The 23,109-nt window shown below is 36.3% G+C and overlaps 1 protein-coding gene and 1 pseudogene across 3 annotated transcripts in view; both read right to left on the minus strand.

The window, feature by feature from the left end:
* The window catches only part of MGAT4C (MGAT4 family member C), a 740,042-nt gene that overhangs the window by 191,346 nt on the left and 525,587 nt on the right, over positions 1–23,109 (minus strand). The gene's annotated exons all lie outside the window — the stretch shown is intronic.
* LOC139006328 (proteasome assembly chaperone 4 pseudogene) overlaps positions 6,618–23,109 on the minus strand; it is a 29,953-nt pseudogene continuing 13,461 nt past the window's right edge.

The following is a 23,109-nucleotide window of genomic DNA, read 5'->3' on the forward strand; positions in this document are numbered from 1 at the left end:
GAGCAATGAATAGCAGTTGGAGCATCAAGGCTTATGACTTGATGGCATAAGGGAGTTGAAGCAGAGAGAGGCAGCAGGGGGTTGAAGCAGAGAGAGAAAGGGAGGATCCAGGAGATTGCAGGATTATAATAGAGAGGATACATTTTAAGACATAATTTAGAAAAGGAAGGTACAAATTTTTTTCTGAACCAGCTGTGTATCCTGAATTTAGTAATGACGCAACATAATTTTGTATTTTAAAAAAATTTCCAAGTCACATTTAATTTCATCATTCATCCTGTCATTCATTCAGTATCAATTTAATATATTTATTGTACATCTGTGTCTGTTGTAGGTTATTGGAGATATATTGTATAAACAAAATATGTTTAAAAATGCCTTCCTTCATGAAGTTTGCATTCGGAGTTTTAAAATTGGTAATTGATAAAACAGCTATCACAGTTGTCATAAGCATTGTTATACTGCATGCAAAAAATGTAAATTGTAAAATATGTAAATATCAATTGCTAAATAAATGTAACATTACTTTTGGAGAATATATGGCATTGGTGCTATATCAGAAAATGAAAAACTCAAACAGAAACCACCTGCTAAAATTTACCATTTAATATTTTTAAAAATATTTGTAAATTAAGGTTAAAATTTACATACAGTAAATGATACTGTTTCCCCCAAAAGAAATAAATATAAATCAATTCCTTAATGCATTATAGCTAACCTTTAGACCAGCAAAGACCTTAGAATCATAAAGACAAAGAAAACAAATTTAATTAAAATAATTAAGACATGATAGCATATCTCTCAACAAAAATACACAGGGGGTCCCCCAAAAAAGTATACACACTTTAAGAATTGATGGCTCAATTGATATTTCTTTATAGATTTAACTCATTGGAATTAATAATTATGTATTTACATTTTGGGGACATCCTGTATTTTGTAAAACATATTCAATAAATACATATTTTAGAAGAAATTATATTTTCTTCTAAGTAAAATAGGAACAGAAGAATATCACAACATTTTAAAAATATCTATACTAAAAAAAGGGTAATATGCAAATTGGTCACAATGTCCTCAAAGTCATGACTGGATATGCTAATTAGTCATGACCAGTATGCAAATTGACATTCACTCCAACACACAAGATGGCCACCCCCATGTGGTCAAAGATGGCCACCACAAGATGGCCTGCAGGGGAGGGCAGTTGTGGACGATCAGGCCAGCAGGGGAGGGCAGCTGGGGGGGGACCGGGCCTGCAGGGGAGGGCAGTTGTGGATGATCAGTCCAGCAGAGGAGGGCAGCTGGGGGGGACCGGGCCTGCAGGGGAGGGCAATTGGGGGGGACCAGGCTGGCAGGGAAACAGTTAGGCATCGATCAGGCTGGCAGGGGAGTGGTTAGGGGATGATCAGGCTGGCAGGCAGGTGAGCGGTTGGGAGCCAGCAGTCCTGGATTATGAGAGAGATGTCCGACTGCCTGTTTAGGCCCGATCCCACAGGGAGATCGGGCCTAAACGGGCAGTGGGACATCCCCTGAAGGGTCCAAGATTGGAGAGGGTACAGGCGGGCCTGAGGGACATCCCCCCTGCACAAATTTTGTGCACCGGGTCTCTAGTATATACATATATTATTATTACTGAATGTTTTTGAGACAGAAAGAAGAAGGGAGAGGGAGAGAGAAAGTGAAGAGAAAGAGAGAAGCAAGGGTTGTGTCTGTGTCTTGACACCCTGACCAGGGAGGGAGACCACAACCTGGGTAGGTGCCCTTACTGGGAATCAAACAGACTATCTTTTGGTGCATGGGATGATACTTAACCAACTGAGCTACATTGCCAGGCCAAGAACCTCACAACATTTGACAGTTGTCAAATGATTCTTATATTTATTTCTAAATTGCAATAATTTCAGCGACTTTCAACATTTTTAATATGTTTAGCATCAGTTTTAAGACACATGAAATGTTTCCCAACCCCATGTTTAACTAATTTAAATAATCATAAGGAAATCAATCTTTATTGCTCAACTTGATTGTAATAAAAAATGACCTATATTTTCCATTTCCCTGTGGACAGAGATTAAGAAGTGAGGCCAGGCATTAGCAAAAAAGAGCTGCATGAGAATAAGGAATCTCGCTGGGCACAAATGTGGTGACTTTTCTTCTTTACATTTCCACAATTCCCACAAGTTCTCAGCTCTCTATTTCACTGTCACCAAAGATGAATATGAGAAAGATCTTTATTATTCTATAAACAACAACAAACACATCCTCTTGGGTAAGAGTTTTGGAATATCATTTCTGTGCTTCAGAAAGCAGTTCAAAACACTTTCATTCCTCTGCCTTCTAGCTTACCTCTTAATAATTATACAGGTCATGACTGATTCTCTCGAAGACAAAGCCTGAAAACTTAGGCTCAACTTTCACTTTTCTTTTCCTAGAAATCCCTGTGCTCCCCACATTATCTACCTAGCCCATTGATCCCCTTATCCTATCAATTTCAGAATATTCTATTTGTATCAATGATTTTATACACAGATAAATACACTCAAGAGAAGTATAGTAGACAATAGGTGTAATATAGGTGTCTCTGTTTTTATTCAATAAATATATCCTAATCAAGTTGTGATATTAATCTTTACCTTCAATATAAATCCCTTTCAAATATCTGGATTTACTTTGGGGCATAAACTGACTTGCAGATGCAATGCTCAGCAACTCTCTGACAACAATGTGCAGAACTGTATTAAACAGAACTGTGAGAAATAAATCAGTTGACTATAAAGAGCTGTGATGTGAGATGTCAGCCTCTTATTTCTCTTGTTGGCAGCTTTCTTTCCTGAGGCTGGCATCGTCTGACATTCACCCAGGAGCACAGCTTTAGTCCAGGTTCAGGAACACCCCAGACACAATCTTTATGAATTTCTTGAGTTCTAGCCCACTAGGAATCAATAAAATTACTTAGAACCATTAATAAACTATCTTCAATATTGCAAAATACCTCATGCACAACTATCACTTATCTTTAAAGCATAATTTACCTATTGGCTAAATAGTGTCAAATGTCTTTGCATTTTATTGGAATTACATCAATTATGTATATTTCCATTTTACCTTAGATTTTCCTCTAGAGTAATACTCATTTTAATTTTAGATGTTTAATTCATTATTTTGTTGTTCTTGGGGTAATGTACTGTTAAAGCGAATTCATTCATTTGACAGATAGTTGAGGAACAATTAATATATACCAGATCTTGTAATGGACACTGGGGATAAAGAAATAGCAGACTTCATGTTGCTTTCAGTCTGTTCCTAATTTGATTGGAAAGGGGGGTAAGCCAACAACTATGCCACAAAGTGATAAGTATGTCAACAAAGTTCTAGTATAGTTCTACTAGAACAGAGAGAACAGAGGGCTAACTCAGAATGGGCAGAGATTGGGAGTAACACACAGCAACATGCCTCTTTGCTTCCATTTGTCTTTTTTTGGGCGGGGGGAGGCCTGTAGTTCTTTTTTCATTTTCAATGTGTTCTTCTTGTCTTTAATTGCTTGCTTCTTCAAAGTTTTTCCAATTCCTTCTACTAGTTTCTTTTGCTGATCTTATGCTACCTACAGAAGAACCAATCCAGACAAGTGTTTCTTTTCCTACTTAACTTTACCCTATTTTTGTACCTGTTGAAAAGTGAATCCAGTTAATGTGATCTCAGCCATTTTCTTTGTTAATAAAGTAGAATCCTTTCAGAAACTATACCCAGATCCATGTTTAATCCCTGAAATTTTGAACTGTGATGTCAAAATTTAGGAATTAATAATTGTACTGTATCTTTCCAGAGCTTTGGCCATCTTAAAAGAGCAAAAAAATCTGATGTTCTCCCACCATTTTATCAAAGAAAGAGACTAATAGTCTTCCTAAATGCAAAGCTTGTGGTCCAGAATTCTTATTCCTTTATCGATAGTGTAGGTGAGAAAATAAAAGAAAGAATAATTGGCATATCCACTAAACTATCCTTTTTAAAAAAGATTTTTAATTTTAGAGAGGAAGGGAGAGAGAGAGAAACATCAATGATGAGAGAGAATCATTGATCCACTGCATCTTGCATATCTCCTACTGGGGGATCCAGCCCGCAACCCAGGCATATGTCCTTGACTGGAATCGAACCCAGGACCCTTCAGTCCGCAAGCCGATGCTCTATCATCTGAGCCAAACCAGCTAGGGCTAAACTTTCCTTTTTAAAGCAAGTATAGATTTTCCTCTAACTAAATAGCACTTCAACAAACTATCAATGAAAAAACAAACAAACAAATAAACCCTAACATCTTAATTTAATTATAAAGTACTTATTTTATTATTACATTTTTTGGTTATAGAGGTTATATGTGTTTGAATAAAATAGAAACAGTGAATACAACCATGCTCTGATAGTATAAAAATAAATCACTGTGACATTATGATGCCAGAACCCAAGGAAAACAAATGGACATAGAAGGCACTTGAATAACTGTATTTGTTTATTGATTTTTACTTTCACAACCTAATTGATATTTTAATATTAATTTATATCACAGGTACTTACATAAAATCTTAAATAGTTATTAAAAAGAAAGGTAAAGAAAGACACTCATTGCTTATTAGTGAGATTACTGTTTTATAAGTTGCAGCAAAAATTCCTTTCATGGACTGTGCCTTTAAAAATAAGAATGAGACAGTGTGTTCTGTTGATTCAGTTTTACATGGTTCCTCAAGGACTTCAGGGTGTGACATCTCCTTTACCAGCTCAATAGCTAAACTCCTGGAACATTAGCTTTGTGTGCTGAAGGATGAGAGAATTTGTGGCTGGAGGATATCTTTTTAATTTACTTGAGATTTCCTGATAACTTGCCTTTCTGGGTTTTGGCATCAGTGATCTAAATCAACTGATCAACTGGGGACAGAAACATGCACTTGTCAGTTCTTTCTAAAAGTGTGTCTGAAACCTAATAGCTTATTCCCAAGAGCCACTGCTACTAGGCCTATTCAAGCTCCCCACCCCCACTCCTCCTCCCCTGCCTGGGGACCACTGCAGTTTATGGATTGATTCACACATATGGGGCAAAAGGACGGCACAGTTGTAAAGTCATAGTGGTGCCTTATGGTAAGTCAAGTAAATAAATACCTCTTCGGCGATTAATAAAATAGCTCTAACTTCACAGTGAAAAGAGATAGTGGGTGATAGATACCACACTGTGTTCTTCCACTGTTATAAGTAGTAGTTATGCCATTACTTACAGAACAAACTTTAAAGGACAACCATCAGAAGAGTTTATGGTTAATGGTTCTCTAGTACAAATTAATTTTAAAAAAAACACCTACGGAATCAATTTGAAAGTACAAAATACATTGAGACAATAGGCATTATTAATTCAAGTTATTTGTGCCAATATCATCTACATATATAAAGAGCCAGGGGCCATCACATTCAAAACAACAAAACGGACGGTCAAACAGGCTGAGTGGGGTGACAAGGCCGGCAGGGGGTTAGTGAGGGATGACCAAATGACTGAGCAGCAGGCTGTGTGGGGTGACCAGGCTGGCTGGGGGGCAGTAAGGGGTGGCCAGGTGGGGGGGGGGGGCAGTTAGGGGAGAACAGGCCAGCAGGGGGAGCAGTTAGGGGCGATCAGCAGGCAGAGGCAGTTAGGGGTGATCAGGCAGGGAGGCAGGTGAGCAGTTAGGAGACAGTGGTCCTGAATTGTGAGAGGGATGTCCGACTTCCGGCAGTTGGGCATCCTCCAAGGGGTCCTGTATTGAAGAGGGTGCAGGCTGGGCTGAAGGGGACCCCCCCCCCCCATGCACAAATTTTGTGCACCGGGCCTCTAGTATATTCCATATCCATGTTGGAGGATTATATGATACATGCCCCAAAAGGGCTTTTGCACATTCAAATCAAAGTTAAAAGTAAACAAGACCCATTTATGCAGTTTGAAAGTGAGAAAAATAAAGTTATGTGTAGATAGAGAAAGACAAATGTTAGATCAAGTTTTAATTTTATCTCTATGACTCTGGGTACATTCAAGTCCCCATCACCCTCTATCAGAGTATTGGAAGTGGCCTTCCTGCTTCCATTAGCTGCCCGTGTAATCCATTCTCCACCTGAGGGTCTGTGTGATCTTTGTAAAAACGAATTAAGGTTATGTTGCACACTTCTTTGAGTTTCCATTGTACTCCATGGAGTACCCCCTTTTCTATGGGCTCTAGGCTCTTCAACATTTTTCTTAGTACCACCTCTTTGATCTCACTTTTGACCACTATTAAAATAGCTTGCTATAATCCAGATATACTGAATTTATCTGTTTCTGTAACTCTAAACTTACTCTTGTTTCTCTGTCTTTGCTCCTTTTGTGTCCTCTGCATAGAACCTTTTCCTCTGGACAATGTTTGACATTCTCTCAACAGGTCAAATCAACAGAGAGACCTTCCCCAGCAGCCCTCATTTAGGTCACCAATGCTAATCAATTCAGATCACATTATTCTGTTTTATTTTCTTCAAAATATCTGTCACTCTCTGATTTTTTTTAACAGTGGAATTCAACTCATGTATTTAAATGTATATTGTACATAAGTTAGAAATCCTCACTTCCGCCTCAGCTAGAACTTTTCCGAAAAAGCCTCCATTTCTCCCTTGATCCTGTTTCTACAAGTACTGCGAAGTTATTGTCTGTATTTTGTAGGTTATAGCTGACAAACACCTGCTTGTTGGTCTTCCTGGCTAAGTGCTGGGCAAGGCCAGTGGAGGTCGTGTGCGAAGTGTCTCGGGGGGAGAGGTGGACACAGGGATGGAGTCGTAGCGGCTGCACATGGCCACGGCCAGGCTGTGCAGGTGCGGCGTGACCCCCACCCACAGGAAGAACGAGTCCGTCAGCCGCATGACGTGGAAGTGCACCAGCTGCTCCCACAGCTTCGCGCTGAAGTTGTGCAGGGAGACATCCCTGCCCTCGGTGGCCCGCAACCCCTCCCGCTGCTGTCGCTGGTCCCGCCAAAACCCAGCAGGCGAGCTGTCACTCTCTGATTTTTAAAAAATATATATTTTATTGATATTTTACAGAGAGGAAGAGAGAGCGACAGAGAGTTAGAAACATCCACCAGCTGCCTCCTGAACACCCCCTACTGGGGATGTGCCTGCAACCAAGGTACATGGCCTTGACTGGAATCCAACCTGGGACCCTTCAGTCTGCAGGCCGACGCTCTACCCACTGAGCCAAACCGACCAGGGCTCTGATTTTTATGTATAGTCTATCTCGACCAACTCTTGAAAGTTTTATCAAGGTAGAAATCTTGTCTGTCTTATTTATTGCTTTATTTCCTTTGTCTAGAGTAATTCTTGAAACACAGTAAATGCACAGTGAATATTTGCTGAATGATAAATGTAATTTTTTTTTCATTTGGACCCAATGATCTGATTCTAATGAAAAAATGCAAGATCCTTCAATAAAAACTGAGATATTTGCATAATTCATCATGCTAAACAGTATATACATACATATACTCATTCACCTAGGAATAGTATCCATAATAAACATAGTTCAAAAAATGTTGTTGTATATACATTTTTTATTAATCATACATGTTAGAAATAGAATTCTCAAAGAAACTGTTCTAGTACACATCACACAGGCATAATCCACAGTATAAAACAAAACAAAACAAATAAAACTCTCCTTGAGATAGGAAAAAGAAGGTCAGAAATACATGTCTCCTCTGTGAAAGAGAATCAGTTGTAATTTAATAAATTAATGTAAACCTATATTGTAGGTCATATAAAACCAAAAGTATATTTAAAAATCAGGTGTGGTACTTTAAGTGCATCCCTTTGTGCAGATAAGAAAACCAAATTTATTAGCTTTTAAACTAAACAATGAGTCTTGGTTAACTGAAAATCAAATTGAAACAAAGGACTCAAGTAAGACTAAATTTCATTATATTCTGTTCTCCATCAAAAGTGACAGATTTTTCCATTTTCCTGTCATTGAATGGAATAAGATAAAAAAGTCTCTATTGTCACATTGTTTTATTGCAAAGCCTGTTTCTATCCATCTAAATTATACCTTTCTATTTGTATGGAAGTCAAAGTTTGAATAGCATATCTGAGTTAATTATGAAACACCATAAAAAAACACCTCTGCAAGATGAATTGTGCTTAATTTTAATCTCTACAGAAATAATTAAATTCAAAATAAACTTTTAAGATTTGGGAATTTTATTATCATTATTATTCCTTTGTCACCTTCTAGATTTTGTTTCATTTTGTTTTGTTTTTTTCCTAAAATCTATACATAAGACAGTAGAGACTTGCATTTTTGAACTTGCACTATCCGTTGTGCAGATGTTAACAGGAAAATTAAATAAAAGTACTTGTAATTATTTCTAATTCAAAATACAACATACAATTTTAAGTACAAATTTACTATGCAAATGTGTTGTCATTCACTGAATTAAATATTCATTGAATTAAACTTTAGTTGGAAGGAGAAAATAAAACAAAACATAATCACCAGAATATAACAATGGATCTGTGTCATTTTATAATATGCAATAGTTTACCCACAGCTATTGTAGATATGTCAGCATTATGTGAGGAATACATAGTCTTTTGGCAGAAAGGAAAAGATTATATACAATGTAATAAGTACTATGATAGTAGCAAGTTTAGGGTGTGTACAAAAAAGGCTTCCTGGAGTTTAAATTAAATTTTAAAAAATTATTAAAAGTTATATAGTTCTACAAACAAAATAGATCCAAAGACATTGAAGAATACAACAGACATTTTTCAGGGGGAAGGGGAAGAAAGGAAGAGATTAACCAAAGAATTTATACGCATATATGCATAGCTCATGGACATAAACAATAGTGAGGTGAAGGCCTGGGGAGGGGGCAGGTATGGGGTGGACGGTGTCAGTGGGGGGGGGGGGGGCATCTGTAATATTTTCAACAATAAAGCTAAATTTTAAAAAGACTGAAAAAGTTCTAATATAAAAATAACAATTTCAAAGACCTCAGTTATGAAATATATTTGAAAAGAAAGAAAAAATGTATATGGATGGAATACAGTTTATGAAGAGGGGTTCCTGGGAATTTGAATTTACTGGTGAGAAACTCCTTTGCTCATTTCCCTTCTTTCCTAATATCTGGAAATAACTCAATTCTGGTTAAAGTTATATCTTTATCTCCTTAAGCTTCTTACATTTCTTACCTTCTCAGTCTCACTTTATTTTATTGTTTCTTATTTCACTGAAAATACAAAACAGATGAGAACTTTTAGATTACTGCCCCCCACCTCTACTCAAATCTCCCAATCTACCAAGCTACCTACATGCTCAACTACATACTTGTCTTCTTCCTGTTAAAGTGAAGTGATCATGAGTCTAAGATCAACTCCTCTGCTTAATGTTCTGGGTTTTATCCCCTTACACATAGTCTTGGGCATATATTTTGCCACTGGTTTCCCTCTCTCTTTAGTGTTATTGATGATTCTTTTTCCTCTCTTCTGCAATGCTCACATCAAAACATAGGTATTATTTAAAGTCTCCCCCTTCAACAACAAACCTCTTTTGAGTTCACAATTCACTTCAACTAGTGCTCTATTTCTCTGCTCCCATTTACAGAAACACACACACACACACTCACACACACACAACACACATGCAAAGAATGGAATATATTCATTATTTAACTTCGTCTTTTCCCACTGTTTTTAAACTTCCTCTAAATAAGCTTTGTTCCCCTTACAGCATGAATATACTCCTGTCAAAGCCACCAATTGCCTGTATGTTGTCAAATCCAATATTTTTGAGGGGTTGTTTTTACTATTCCAGTCTTGATAGACTCAACTTTTATTTTGGTTGGTATATATTTTTAATTGCTCTGTAGTTCAGTGCTTTCATAGCAACAGCACTCTGAAGAAAATTCAATTGAGAAAATTTAATATATTATAATTGGAGTTGCATTCAGAAAAAAAAATTGCTAAGATACTACTGCTGTGTGTAAAATCCATTAAGCAGAAAAATGTTTAAGATTTTAAAGATCTGAAAATAAGGTGGTATTTTTTATCATATCTACTTTATAATTATCAAAACATCTTTTTTTTTGTATTTCTGCTAACTTTAATTGAAATTAAATACATCTAACCACTGTCTCCATGCTTTCTTTATTCAGTATTAAATATGTCAGCTTTTTTTTTTCTCTTCCTCTCTCAATGAATAGTTGTCCTTAGTCTTATTTTCTACTTCTTCCTCATTGTCCAACCACCAAATAATGGAGTGGCCAGTATGAATCTTCACCTAGAATCTGTATCTACACAATATTCCAGAATTCAAGCACTATAGGTATCCCTCCATTTCTACCATTTTAATCCATACCACAATCTAGTCTCACCTGACCTATTACTTTCATTTGCTCTTTTCACTACACCCTTAATGGCCTTCTTCGGTTTCAGGATTGCCTACCTCAAGGCATTTGTTCTCTTTGCCTAGACTTCTCACCCAGGTATTTGGATATCACTTCTTTCACTTCTCTGAACAAAAGTCACCATATCGGAGAGATCTTGATATAACATATCACCTATAATAGGCATTCTCTCCCCTTATCCTGTTTTATTTTCTTTCCAACACTTGTCATCATCTAATGTAATGATTTGTTTGCTATTTTTTTTACCTATGTTCACTAGAATGCAAAGCATCACAAGAGTGGGTTTTGTTTTGTTTTCTGCTATGTCTCCAGAGGTTAGAACTCTGTCTGAGTAGAACAGAGTTGCTACTGGAAAACTCTTATTAAATTATTATCAAAGTCTCACACAATGGGCTGGAGGGGAGAGGAAGGGGGTTTGGTTCTCCAAAAGAGACAAGAATAAAGGACAATAAAACTGAGACCAAAACAGTCTCTTGCACACAGTTGACTTTATTGTGTTGGAATTCTACGCAAGTATTCAAAAATGTATAGTTACTTCTTAGTGACTATGTTAGATTTGCCTATTTTCTTCTGCTAAGTGAGTTTTCCTTCAACTTTGGCAGGAATGGCAGATGAGGCCTTTCAATTTCTGATATAAACATATTATTGATGGTGAAATGTTTGGGGCATAAAACATAACCTCTTCAATACCTACTTCCTTAATATCCCCATTCTTCTCCCCATGTGCACACGCAATCCCGACCCTCAATATAAATGTACACACAATGTAAATGTCTGAAAATATTCTGAATCATTTGATGACAAGGTTCGATCACTCATATTAAATCTCCTGCATCCTTACTTTCACCAGGCAAGCATTGCTTCCTTTGTCTTACTAGAAAGAGTCAGTTGCTTAACTTCAGGGGTTTTAAAACAAGTCAGATTATTTAAAACTTTACATTTAAAAGTGTAAAAAGGAGTGAGAAGCGCCAATATAATTATTAAAAACTATATCCACTTCCATGGACCCAAACAGGGTTACCACTAATATGAAAAGGAGCAAAAGTTCAAAGAAGGAAATTATGTTTTTACTGGAGCCCAAGGTATACAGTCACGTGCTAATGGGGATATGTTCTGAGAAATTAATCATTAGGCAACTTCATCTTCTGTAAACATCATAGAGTGCACTTCTACTAGCTTAGATGGTATAGCCCATTGCTCCTGGGCAACAAACCTGTACAGCTAGTTATTGTACTGAAGACTATAGGCAATTGTAACACAGTGTTTGTGTACATATTCAACATAGAAAAGATAAAACAGGGCACGAGATGCAGTCTGCAGATGGTGTTCTATTGAATTGTACACTTAAAACCTATATGGTTTTCTGAACTGATGTCACCCCAATAAATTCAATAAAAAATAAAATAATAAAAACATATAACTTATGTTTCCTCTTATCATGCTAATGTCAAAATAACATATCTAAATACCTTTCTCTGGATCACCCTTGCCTACTCATTTTAGGACCTCAAGTGTTCTCCAGTCACTTTCTGTCTTGGTTTTCTTTTTTTTTTTTTCCTCCAGGAAATGCCTCAAGTGTATTTATGAAATAGTCTTGCTTCCATTTTAGTGTCTATTAATATTTTCTTCCTTCTTACTATTGGCTCATAGTTTTGATACCTTCTGAGGCTGCCATGCCATGGTGTTTTTCATTTGCATGGCATCTGAAACCTGCCTCAGGCACTGATAGAGCTGAGATGCTGCTGAGATGTCCTCTAAATACACCTGTCCAGGGAATAATTCACTCGCACAATAGTACCTCTAGATGGAGATGTAATGTCCTGGTTGTCACCGCTGCTGCCACACTCTTCTAAACGTTAGCATGTGTTCCCAAGGTCTCATTAGAAGATTTCAAAAATGCTCCTGTCTAGAATCTTGGACTGAGGCACAGTTTCTCCAGGATAGAGTAATTGACATTTCAAGTGACTTAGCCCCTCATGTAAGTGAATTTTTGATAGGTCCAGTATGGCAGGTTCTACTATCAGGAATCAGATTTCAGTATTTTAACATGTGTATGGAAAAGATTTTCAAATTGAGGTATTTGCAAACTATAGATGTGATCATACTATATTATCCTGATTGCTTTTACTTAACATTACATAATTAGCACTTTTCATTAGTCTGCATCTGAACATAACGTTTATAATTTTAAAAACTCAGTATATCTATTTGAGAGGATTCAGTGCCAAAATAAAGGTGTCTGATCCAAAGAATTCTCTCTCCTGATTTGGAAACATTATTTTGCTTGTATGGTAGGAGTGAGGAGCAATATAATAAAAACTTTGGCTTTGCTGTTTTGCAATGAAATTAAGTGATATAGTAGTACATCAAGAGACGTGAGCCAGAAGAACTTTCCAGACTAGAAACTCACATTCCAAGTTTCTCACTCATGACTCTAATATTCCTCATGTGCCTCTCTCTTCAAGTACAATAACATGTTTCAGGAGATCTTGCCTACGACCTCCTTGTAGAGCTTGTTCAGTTCAACAAATATTTATTGAACTACACTACACGTCAAGCACTGTGTTAGATGTTAGGAATACAAAGGATGAATAACACATGGACCGTTCTTTGAGCCACATGGATCCAGTTTTCTCTGAAAACTGCACATTCACATCCATCACTTCTATCTATTGACTGTCTCACAGACAAGAAAAAATAAATCCAATAGAAAAGGAAGATGAAACCAAAGGGAATCAATTAAATTTTCCTCAGGGAAGCTCATGTGAATAGAAACAGGAAGATCAAAAAAGATCAATAGCCTAAAATTGTACCTGAGTGCCCTGCTTTTATATGTTTTTTATAGATAATTTTCATTTAAGTTGATTTTTTACACCTATTTTATATGAATTCTAAAATGCACGCAATAAATGATTTTGTAAAAATACTTCTATAAACCAATGGAATAAATATCTTTGGATTAAATTAAGAGAGCATTGAACCGCCGAAACCGGTTTGGCTCAGTGGATAGAGCATCGGCCTGCGGACTGAAAGGTCCCAGGTTCGGTTCCGGTCAAGGGCATGTACCTGGGTTGCGGGCACATCCCCAGTAGGAGATGTGCAGGAGGCAGCTGATCGATGTTTCTCTCTCATCGATGTTTCTAACTCTCTATCTCTCTCCCTTCCTCTCTGTAAAAAATCAATAAAATATATTTTTTTTAAAAAAAGAGAGCATTGAACACTCAGAGTTTCTAGAGCTGTCAACTTACTAGGGGGAGCATTTAAAACCAATTTTGGGGGAGAGAAAAAACAAACAAATGTAATATTACATTCACAGGGTTTGCACACGAATAGAGCAAACACTTTATTATTCCCCAATTTTTTTCTCTGAAACAGAAGGAATAAGGATTTGCATTTTTGAAACAGATTTCTTATGCCAATAAATCCTAAAGTTTTCTTTTTATGTATGTAAGACTCCCGTTTAAAATAACAATAAAACATTTAGCCAGCAAGGAGCAATTAGATGTATGCCATTACAATACTTATATATTCAACACAGCTAGGAGAATTAATTCTTATTACTATCAGCAAAGTCAAACTAAACAGACAGAGCCTGTCAACTGAACTCCTCAGGGAAATCATATCCACTAGCTGAGGAATATTATCCTGGATTAACAAAGCCATTGTTCAGAAAATGTAAACTTAGGGCTGCTTATGTCTAGTGGGATTATGAAATGTATCTAGATTGAAAAGAGAAAAATAATTAGCTTGATGTTTTTTCTAATTTTGCTTCACATACTATAACTGGTATTAACTGTGTATTAATGACAAACCTGAATATTAAAAACCATAGAAGTTTAAATATATTGGAAAGCAAATGAATGATAAAGTTATAAATAGTAATTAAATACATGAGAATTGTATTCTCCCATACAATAATGTTGGTGTCTATATTCATAAATATAGATGACTTTAGAAATGTATATTTTTAAAACAAATTGTAGGAATGATGTTAAAAACATATTTATATCAATACAATAAACAGTTTAATTTGACTTTTTTCTTTCTTTTTGGAAAAATAGTTCAGTGATAGAAATCAGAAACTATAGTTTTGTGTCTAACGTATTGGGAAGTTTTGAGGAATATTTAGATATTTATGTGTATACAGACACACAGCATTCCAAATTACAGTGAAATTCAAATTGGGGATTAGAGACAACGAATGAAGAATATTGTGTGTGCATATGTGTGTGTGCTTTATTCTAACATTTAAATTAGATTGATTATACTTATACTTAATACAGTAAATATTTATTTGGTATGAGCCATTAACTGTGTTAAGTCCAGAGTTAATGGAATCAGGACTACTCCATAGTTTCTACCTATAAGTAGCTTCAAATATAGTAATGGTATAAGGAAGTACGTAATTAGAAACAAAATGGGCATCTTACAAGAGAGTTTTTTTTAAAGGTTTACATGTTTTTAAGGATAGAGTGAATAGCTTCTGTCAGAATCAGGGAAAGGCTTTATGATGAAAGTGGTGAAAAATAATTTGGTTTATACAGTAGGAAATAGTATTATACTTTACTTACATAAGCAAAATATTAGCATGTATATAATTTGTAGCAAAAACAGTATTAAAAGCATACTATGATTATATGGAAGTCTTAATATATGGAAGTCAATATTAATAATACAAAATATTGTCCTTATTGTAGATAGGAGACCATGTTTCCTCAACCTACATCACCACCCACCTATGCCATGGTAAATTCCCATGGGAAGAAAATATTTAATCATATTGATTAAAATCTAAAACATTGAATTATTTCTCATTAGCATGAAAGTTCCCCATGCGGGGAAGTTTTCCCCTTCCCAATGTCATTAATTTTATTGGGTGACATTGATTAATAAAATTATATAGATTTTAAGTGTAAAATCTTATAATATATCACCTGTATATTGCATTGTGTACATTTCACTTTGGGTAGTAGGCAGGAAGTTTTAGAGGTTTTATGTACTGATGTGTGCCAAGATCCTAGAACAATGCCTAGTATATAATAAAAGTGCCTTATAAATGTGCTTGAATGAATGAAAAGGCACTAAAAATGGTGGCTATTACATGTTTTTAAGTAGTGGTTTCCATTCATCAGACTGTGTGCTATTTGAAGGTAGGAACTATCTCTTAATTGACTTTTATAAATGCATAACTGTACTGTTTTGGAATGAATGGATGTCAGAAAAGAATATTAATGAACAGCCCTACAATCTACATGAAAAGGGCAAATGTCTTGGCATTTCAAATAGAATAAATTCAAGAAAACAAGCTATCAGACATTTAAAGGAAGTCAAATAGGTTTTGACCTTTTCAATTTCATTCATCCTTTAACTCAAAGATGTTATTAGAACTTAAATTATAACGCTTGTGTAAATGAATTTCAGCTCAACTAGTTATCTTCAGGAGAAAACAAAATGTGTCCTGCGTACGTTATTCAATTATGTAGTAGAAAATCAGAATTTGTCACAAAGAAGCTGAAGATGCCAAACTGTTGTTATTCTGATCAGGAAAAGGAACTGAAAATACAACAATAAATTGTACTTTCATGTGCTTATGTGGGAACACTTCTAAAGGAAAAAATCCTGAGCGACACAGAAGGAATATCACCTGTGCCACTGCAAAATGCAGAAAAGGATTTTGAATAATTTCTTTCCCCAGATTTGTAGTAAAGACGTCTCTGGAAATTTGACCTTTAACAGATGACTGTATACTTCAAACACTCCCTCTCCCCCAGTTTTTTTCCTTTTCTCCTAATTTATGTGCCAAATGAAAAAAGTAATTTCCATTACATTATGAACGGGTCAGCCTCTCCCATACTGCATTTTTTCAGGGTCAACAATCATGAGCCATAATGGGTGCCTACTGCAGTTGAGTGGTAGAAGAGTCTGGTCAAATTGAAATAAAAGCCTACTGAAAACGTATGCCTGAAGTTTTAGTCTCATTGATGGCTCTAGTAATCAGATATAATGTCTTAGAAATCTATAAAAAGTATAAATCAGATTTTCTCACTAATAGAAACTTTCTAAACATCCTCTTTAGCAAATTATTTGCTAAGAAGTAGCCCAGATAACATTTGCCACTTCGTTAAAAAGAGACTGTTTCTGGCACCAATTTTTACGCTAAAAGCGATGATTTATCCTCAGGCAAGACGCTTCAAACATATTTGGATTTCCTTTTTTTGTGTGTAAATTCTCATACACTTAGGGTATATGCAAAACGCCTGCTTTATTATAGATGTGCACCTAATTGGTGGGTTATGTTCTGCCTTTCTAATCTTCTGCCTGTCTAATTACCTATGTAACATTTAAAAGGAAACTGGGTTATTATGAAGCAGAATGTTTAATTAAGCAAAGAATAATCTAGTTCTAGAAACCAGGTATGTACAATAATCATTTTAATCTATATGCTAATAAATAATGCTTTTATGTTCTAAGTAAATCTGAAAACCTCAGAATCTATGTATTTGACTTCCCATGAACGTGTGATAAGTAATTTAAATGGTCTTTATATATTTCGTATTTGAAGTTCTATGAGAGTTACCCTATTCATAGAGACTGTAAAATTCTAATTTTCATTTTGGTAACATTTACAATAGCACTCTTTTGCATTTCTATAGAAATTTACAGTTGACAATAATTGTATTTATTCGATCCCAAACAACACCCTTCTAACAAAGGCAAATATTAGATGTTAAAAGTGTTCAAATTCAAGTCAAAGCTCAAAGCATTTAAGTGACTTGCTAAAGTTTGCCAGTTCTGCAAGATAGTCCCACTTCTCTGATTATTTGTGGAAGCAATTTAAAAATTCCACATTTATTTAACAAATCAATAAAAGCTCAATAGCCATTGGATTTTGTTGTTGTTGATTGACTAAGAACTCACAAAATGGCTCAAAAAAATTATTTTCAAATAAATTAACATAAGTCATATCACCAAGTGTTTCAAGTGTGGTCAGATTTAGAAAGGGAAGCAGTAAAGCAGAGTATTTTAGTGCAAAAATATGAGTCCAGTAATCTCTTAATTTAAACCCCGACTAAGCTACTGAGCATGTATATCATGGGGCAAAAGTAGATTTACAGCTGTCCATATGGAAAATAATACAATAATTAATAAACAAAAACACAAGAATAAATTGGGTTTTGCTCCACCTATAATTATGTTCTTGGATACTATTCTTTCTATTCTTCAGGGTTTTAAAAAATATATTAACACTAGAGGCCCAGTGCACAAATTCGTGCATGGGTGGGGTCCCTTGGCCTGGCCAGCAATTGGGGCCAATTGGGGACATCTCATCCAGTCCAAATTGGGGCCATAGGAGGTTGGCTCTGGGAGCACACTGACCACCAGAGAGAAGCTCCTGTATTGAGCATCTGTCCCCTGGTGGTCAGTGTGCATCATAGCTACTGGCCAGTCATCCAGTCATCTGGTCATCCGGTCATAACGGTTGCTTAGGCTTTTATATATATAAATGGGAAAAATTACACCCACATAAGAAGACTTGTGTGAATGAATGAAGTAAAATATGCACAAAGTTTATAAGAATGCCTACCTATTTGATATGCAGAATAAAGAGTGGCCCCCTGCCCACCTGGTATTGAGACAGTGAATAGGTTTTATTCATACCAAAGAGGAAAGCAAAATAAATAATTGGATAGACTGGATAATAGGAAATAATGAGCTTCCCAAGTGAGAGGTGAGAATTTGGGAGGGTAATGACACCATTCACTAATATAGGACATCTACCACTGGCCCCTGTGGAATGTTATTTGATGTTATGTGAAGAACCTCTCTCTGATCCTATACAGAAATAAATGCATGATATTACCTACATGTTAAATAAAAAAAAAGATATAACAAAGTCTAGGGGGGGAAAAACACGACCGCAATTGTCAGCAATAGAGTAGGGGACTCAGTAATGCAGGTAGTGACTGAGAAATCTAGGGTATTCTGTTCTAGATTTTTAAATTTAGAGTTACTTCCTTGTATCATATGTGGTGTAACTGATACCATTGTAATTAACCTAGTTATGAATAACTGTAAAGGAACAAAGAGAAGGCCACATGTCATAGGCATGCGATTTGTGCAGCTTTGCCAAGAAGCTGCAGTTTAACACTCCCCAGGGGTATTCCCCACATATTGCTTAGGTGAAGGGACTGGACAGAGGTGGTGGTGGGGGGGGGGATTGACACAAGCCCAGTAAAGTCTGGGTGAAATAGGGAAGATACTTTCTTGTCAGTCACAACAGAGACCAGGTCATTGGCCAGAATAGTCACTGCAAGCATGGGAAGATTTGGAATATGGAATCCCCCCGCAGTGGTCAGCAAACTCATCGGTCAACAGAGCCAAATATCAACAGTACAGTGATTGAAATTTCTTTTGAGAGCCACATTTTTTAAACTTAAACTATATAGGTAGGTACATTGTTATTCACTTAATTAGGGTATTCCTCAGGCTAGGAAGAGCCACACTCAAGGGACCAAATTGCCGCATGTGGCTCGCGAGCACAGTTTGCACTCTTGGCTCCTCTTGGCTGACTCCTGACTTGGGGGCTCTCCTGTTCTTGCATTCAACCACGTGGCTCATGGCCATGTGGACCCCACACAACTGACTAATGGGCTGCAACTGGCCCGATGCTGTGCCGAGTCCACCACGGAAAGGAAACTGGACACAGGCTTTGCTTTTGTCTCTACGGAATCCCTAGCTGCACTTCTTTCAGCACTGGATTAAGGGAAATGGGACTTTGGAAACATCGAGGTGTAACTTCACACAAATGAAACTCATTCATCCTTCCATGTGAGTTTCAGAAAATTCTTTTCTTGAGATATTGTAAGGATACCACCCCAGCACTCAGTGGGGAAAGGAATATCCCACTTCCACAGATAATATAACTTTAGGGATTTTGCACAACCAATTCCTTTGCTGTTCCAAATGAATCAAATATGTTTTAGAAAAGAAGGTGATGTTTTGCAAAAAACAATTTTCTCTATAAGCCACTTATAAGCCAGTCTGTTTTCAAAGAACTATAATAAAATTTCAATGCTTACCCCACAAGCAACTAAGAATCTGGAAGCAAGCCAGCTGGTTGGTACTCAACATGTTTAAAGCAAAAGCAATATTGTAGGCTGCAGACACTTTGATGTTAATGGCACATTAGATTACTCCTCAGACCTTTATTACAAGGACTCCAAAGGTGCAACCTTTGATAGGTGACAGGCTTGCTGTGTTCCAGTGAGTGGAACTTTTAATCTCCCTCTGAATTGTTACATTTCACCAGGGCCTCAATGATTTATTGGTGAATTGCAAGACATTTTATTTCTAAGACTAAACAGAAGGGTGAGTTAAGTGTTCTTAACAACAAAGCAGAAAAATTCGATTTCATTTATTTTATAGTTTTTTTTATTATGATTAGAAATTTTATTCCTAAATATGGACAGTATGAGCATCCAATGAGATTCATAAATTTTGTTTATTAAAAGTATTATTTATTCTCTTTGAGCTATATAAGCTTTCATAATATGTTTTCCCTGTAAAATAAAACTTAGTAAGTATATGAATAAATTATATTTCTAGCATTTCTTACTATTAAAATCAGTTAAAGCACAGCTTAACTATGTGTTTTTTATTTCATTATGGTTACAACATTTTTAAAATTTATTTTCTAATATATATGTCTATGAAATATGTATTTTGTAATTGAATAAGTGCTTTTATTTGAAACAGGACATTCTACTCTCACTTGATACTTGAGAATAATTATTTGTTTTCTATATTAAAAATAATTTATGTTAACCTGGTGGCAATAGCAATAATAATAAAAAGGCATGAAATTGTGCTAAGATGAACATTTCTTATTATACATTCAATGCAGTTCCAAAAGCCATATGATTTGGTCTGTCATAAAAATATGTGTGCATTTCTCTAATAATATATTCTAGAGAACATCCAAAGATAATATATTTAAATTGAATTATTTCTAATCAAAAGTTATATAACCTCATCTTACACTAATATAGGAGCAACATTAGGGGGATAGAGGATTATAAGCAAAGAAAACTAAAGACTTGAATTGATTTTCACAAAATGATAGGCAACCCAAGATTGATAGACCCAGTCCTTTAACTGCATCGTGTGGATGTTTACTGGAGAATGGCTGTAAGCCTAACACTGCACTTTGCATGCATACTTGAGAGAAACTCTCCATCAAGTATGAATCAGTGTGCTGAGTCAGCATGCTGTTGTGGGTTAAGTAACATTCTAAATGCAAAATAGGTACCAATCTGTGTCTGGTAAACAGTATGTGTAAGCATAAGTCCCAGTTCACACTGACAGTTCTTGGGTACATTGTCAGAATTCTTGACGACTCATACATCAGTGCAGAGCTCGTGGTCTACACTAGTTGTCCCTTCTACTTAATGACTTCTATCTTCCTCTTCACATTAGTAGCTTGAGTTTTGTCTTTCCTTATTTACCTCTAATTCATTCCTAAACCCCATACTAATCTGTATTCTTCCCACACTACTCCACTGGAACTGCTATTCCCCAAGATCACCAATGACCTCATTTTTGCCAAAACCATTGAACACTTCCCAGTTTTGCCCCCTTCCCCCCATATTAACTAGTACTGCATCTGACACTCTTGCCTCCTCCCACCTTTATGAAATATTGTTTTCTCTTAACTCATTACTTTTCTCTTAGTTTTTCGTTTGGTTATTTATGCTGTCTTTATTTACTTCTGCCCTTCCTAAATGTTGATATTTTTCAAAGACCTGCCCTTAGTTCTTTTCTATATATATATATATATATATATATATATATATATATATAAAATTGCTGAGATATTTCATCCATTCCCATAGGTTAATTTATATTTTTATGATTCACAAGGCAGCTATTTCTAATGATCTCCAGTTCAGTTGCATAATAAATATATTTTTTGATCCTAGTTGCTCAAATTCATCTACTTCTCTTCTTCCCCATGCCACAATCTCTATCCAGGCTACCTCATTTCTTTCCTCAATAACTCTTAACACTTGACTGACATCTCTGTTCTAAAGCTGTCTACACCAGGTAAGTAAAGGGGAAGGGGATGAGGGGGAATCTGTAATACTGTCAATAATAAGAAAATAAAGTTGTCTACTCCCATTCCATCCTCAGAAAAGCAAAAGGGTTTTATGGTTTTGTCTCCCCCATCAAAAAACAAAACAAGCAAAAAAACATACATATATATGCATGTCACTCCTTGAATAAAACTAAAACTCTCCACTGACTTCCCCTTCATACAGGTAACAATTGTAGGGAGCAACTCTAGAGTTAAGCCTTGGATTAACCTGTGGCAGAGCCACAAACAAGTCCCAGCTTAGAGGGCAGAGCCCTCTTAGCATAATTAAGCTTGACCTTATGGCCGCCCCCTAGATCCTTCATAGGTAGCTAATGGGCTGTGGGAGATGCAGCAAGTGCTGCCAAAACAAGTGAAACTCACAAGAACATTGTAACTATGGTGACCACCACCTTGTTTTTCTCTGACTATAAAATAAAGCCTCAGCTTGCTGGCTGGATCCTTCTCTGTGGCCTCAGCCAGGCACAGGAGATCCACCAGCCCCAGCTATATTCTCTTTGTCTGTCTTTTCTTTAATCCTTCACTGCCCCTCCTCAGGATCAGCGAACCCTTGGCTGTGCCGGCACGGCACAACAATACAAACTTCATACTTCAGTTTTACGAAGTTTCTTTTGTAATATTTCCTCTCCTCTTACCAACTTCTCCAGACTCATCTTCCCCCTTCCATCTTGTTTCCAGCCTCTGTCACCCAACTAACTGTACTAGTACGCTTTTGTCACACTGACTTTTTTTGTATACTGACCGATATGGTTTACTATCTTTTATTTCTGTGTGTTTGTGTATGCAATTTTGAAACACCATGTCATTTTAGTTGGCTATGTTCTGCTCAGTTTCTGTTTTTCATTCAATCTAAGTTTAGAAGGCACTCCTCTTGGAAATCTTCCCCCTGATGTTGTAGACTAGATTAATCACCTTATTATGAATCTCACAATGTCTTAAACTTATCCTAAGTAAGTACTTGCCTCCTTTTCTAAAATGTAACTGAAGGATGGTGCTGGGTCATATTTATTGTCATTTTACTTAGAGGGCCTTGAATAAGATTGCTGTTAAATAAATATTTGCAATGCAAGTTAAAAACAACCGCCACTAACAACTACAAAAACCTGAGTCCACACTATGCCACACAAAGTTGTCATATATTAAGATATAATCTTGGACTAATCTAGTATTATGTCACAGTTCTAGATAGAAGTTGGTCTTGCCTTTGTAGCAGACTGAAAGCTCTAATTTATGGCCATTCAAGCAGTGAGTGCAGATGTGGTACTGACACCACAGAATCATATGCTTTCAATGCATATGTCCAATGCAGGGAACAATGAAATGCAAGAAATACAAGAAAATACAAATAATAATAAAGGGATGGGTCTCACCTAATAGTCTAAATGTAGGGAGTTTTCAGGATTGGTTGAAAGACCAGATTCAAAGCCCTGAAGTCTTTCCTGCTCTCAAGCTTTCAGGGTAATTGATGTGGCCCTCTGACTATGTAAGGTTGGCAAGACATCTGCAGCAGTTCCACGAAAGGGA

This window comes from Myotis yumanensis, unplaced genomic scaffold (assembly GCF_028538775.1).
Source record: "Myotis yumanensis isolate MYYU_CA2020_CCGP unplaced genomic scaffold, mMyoYum1.0.hap1 SCAF_3, whole genome shotgun sequence".
Classification (NCBI taxonomy): Eukaryota; Metazoa; Chordata; class Mammalia; order Chiroptera; family Vespertilionidae; genus Myotis; species Myotis yumanensis.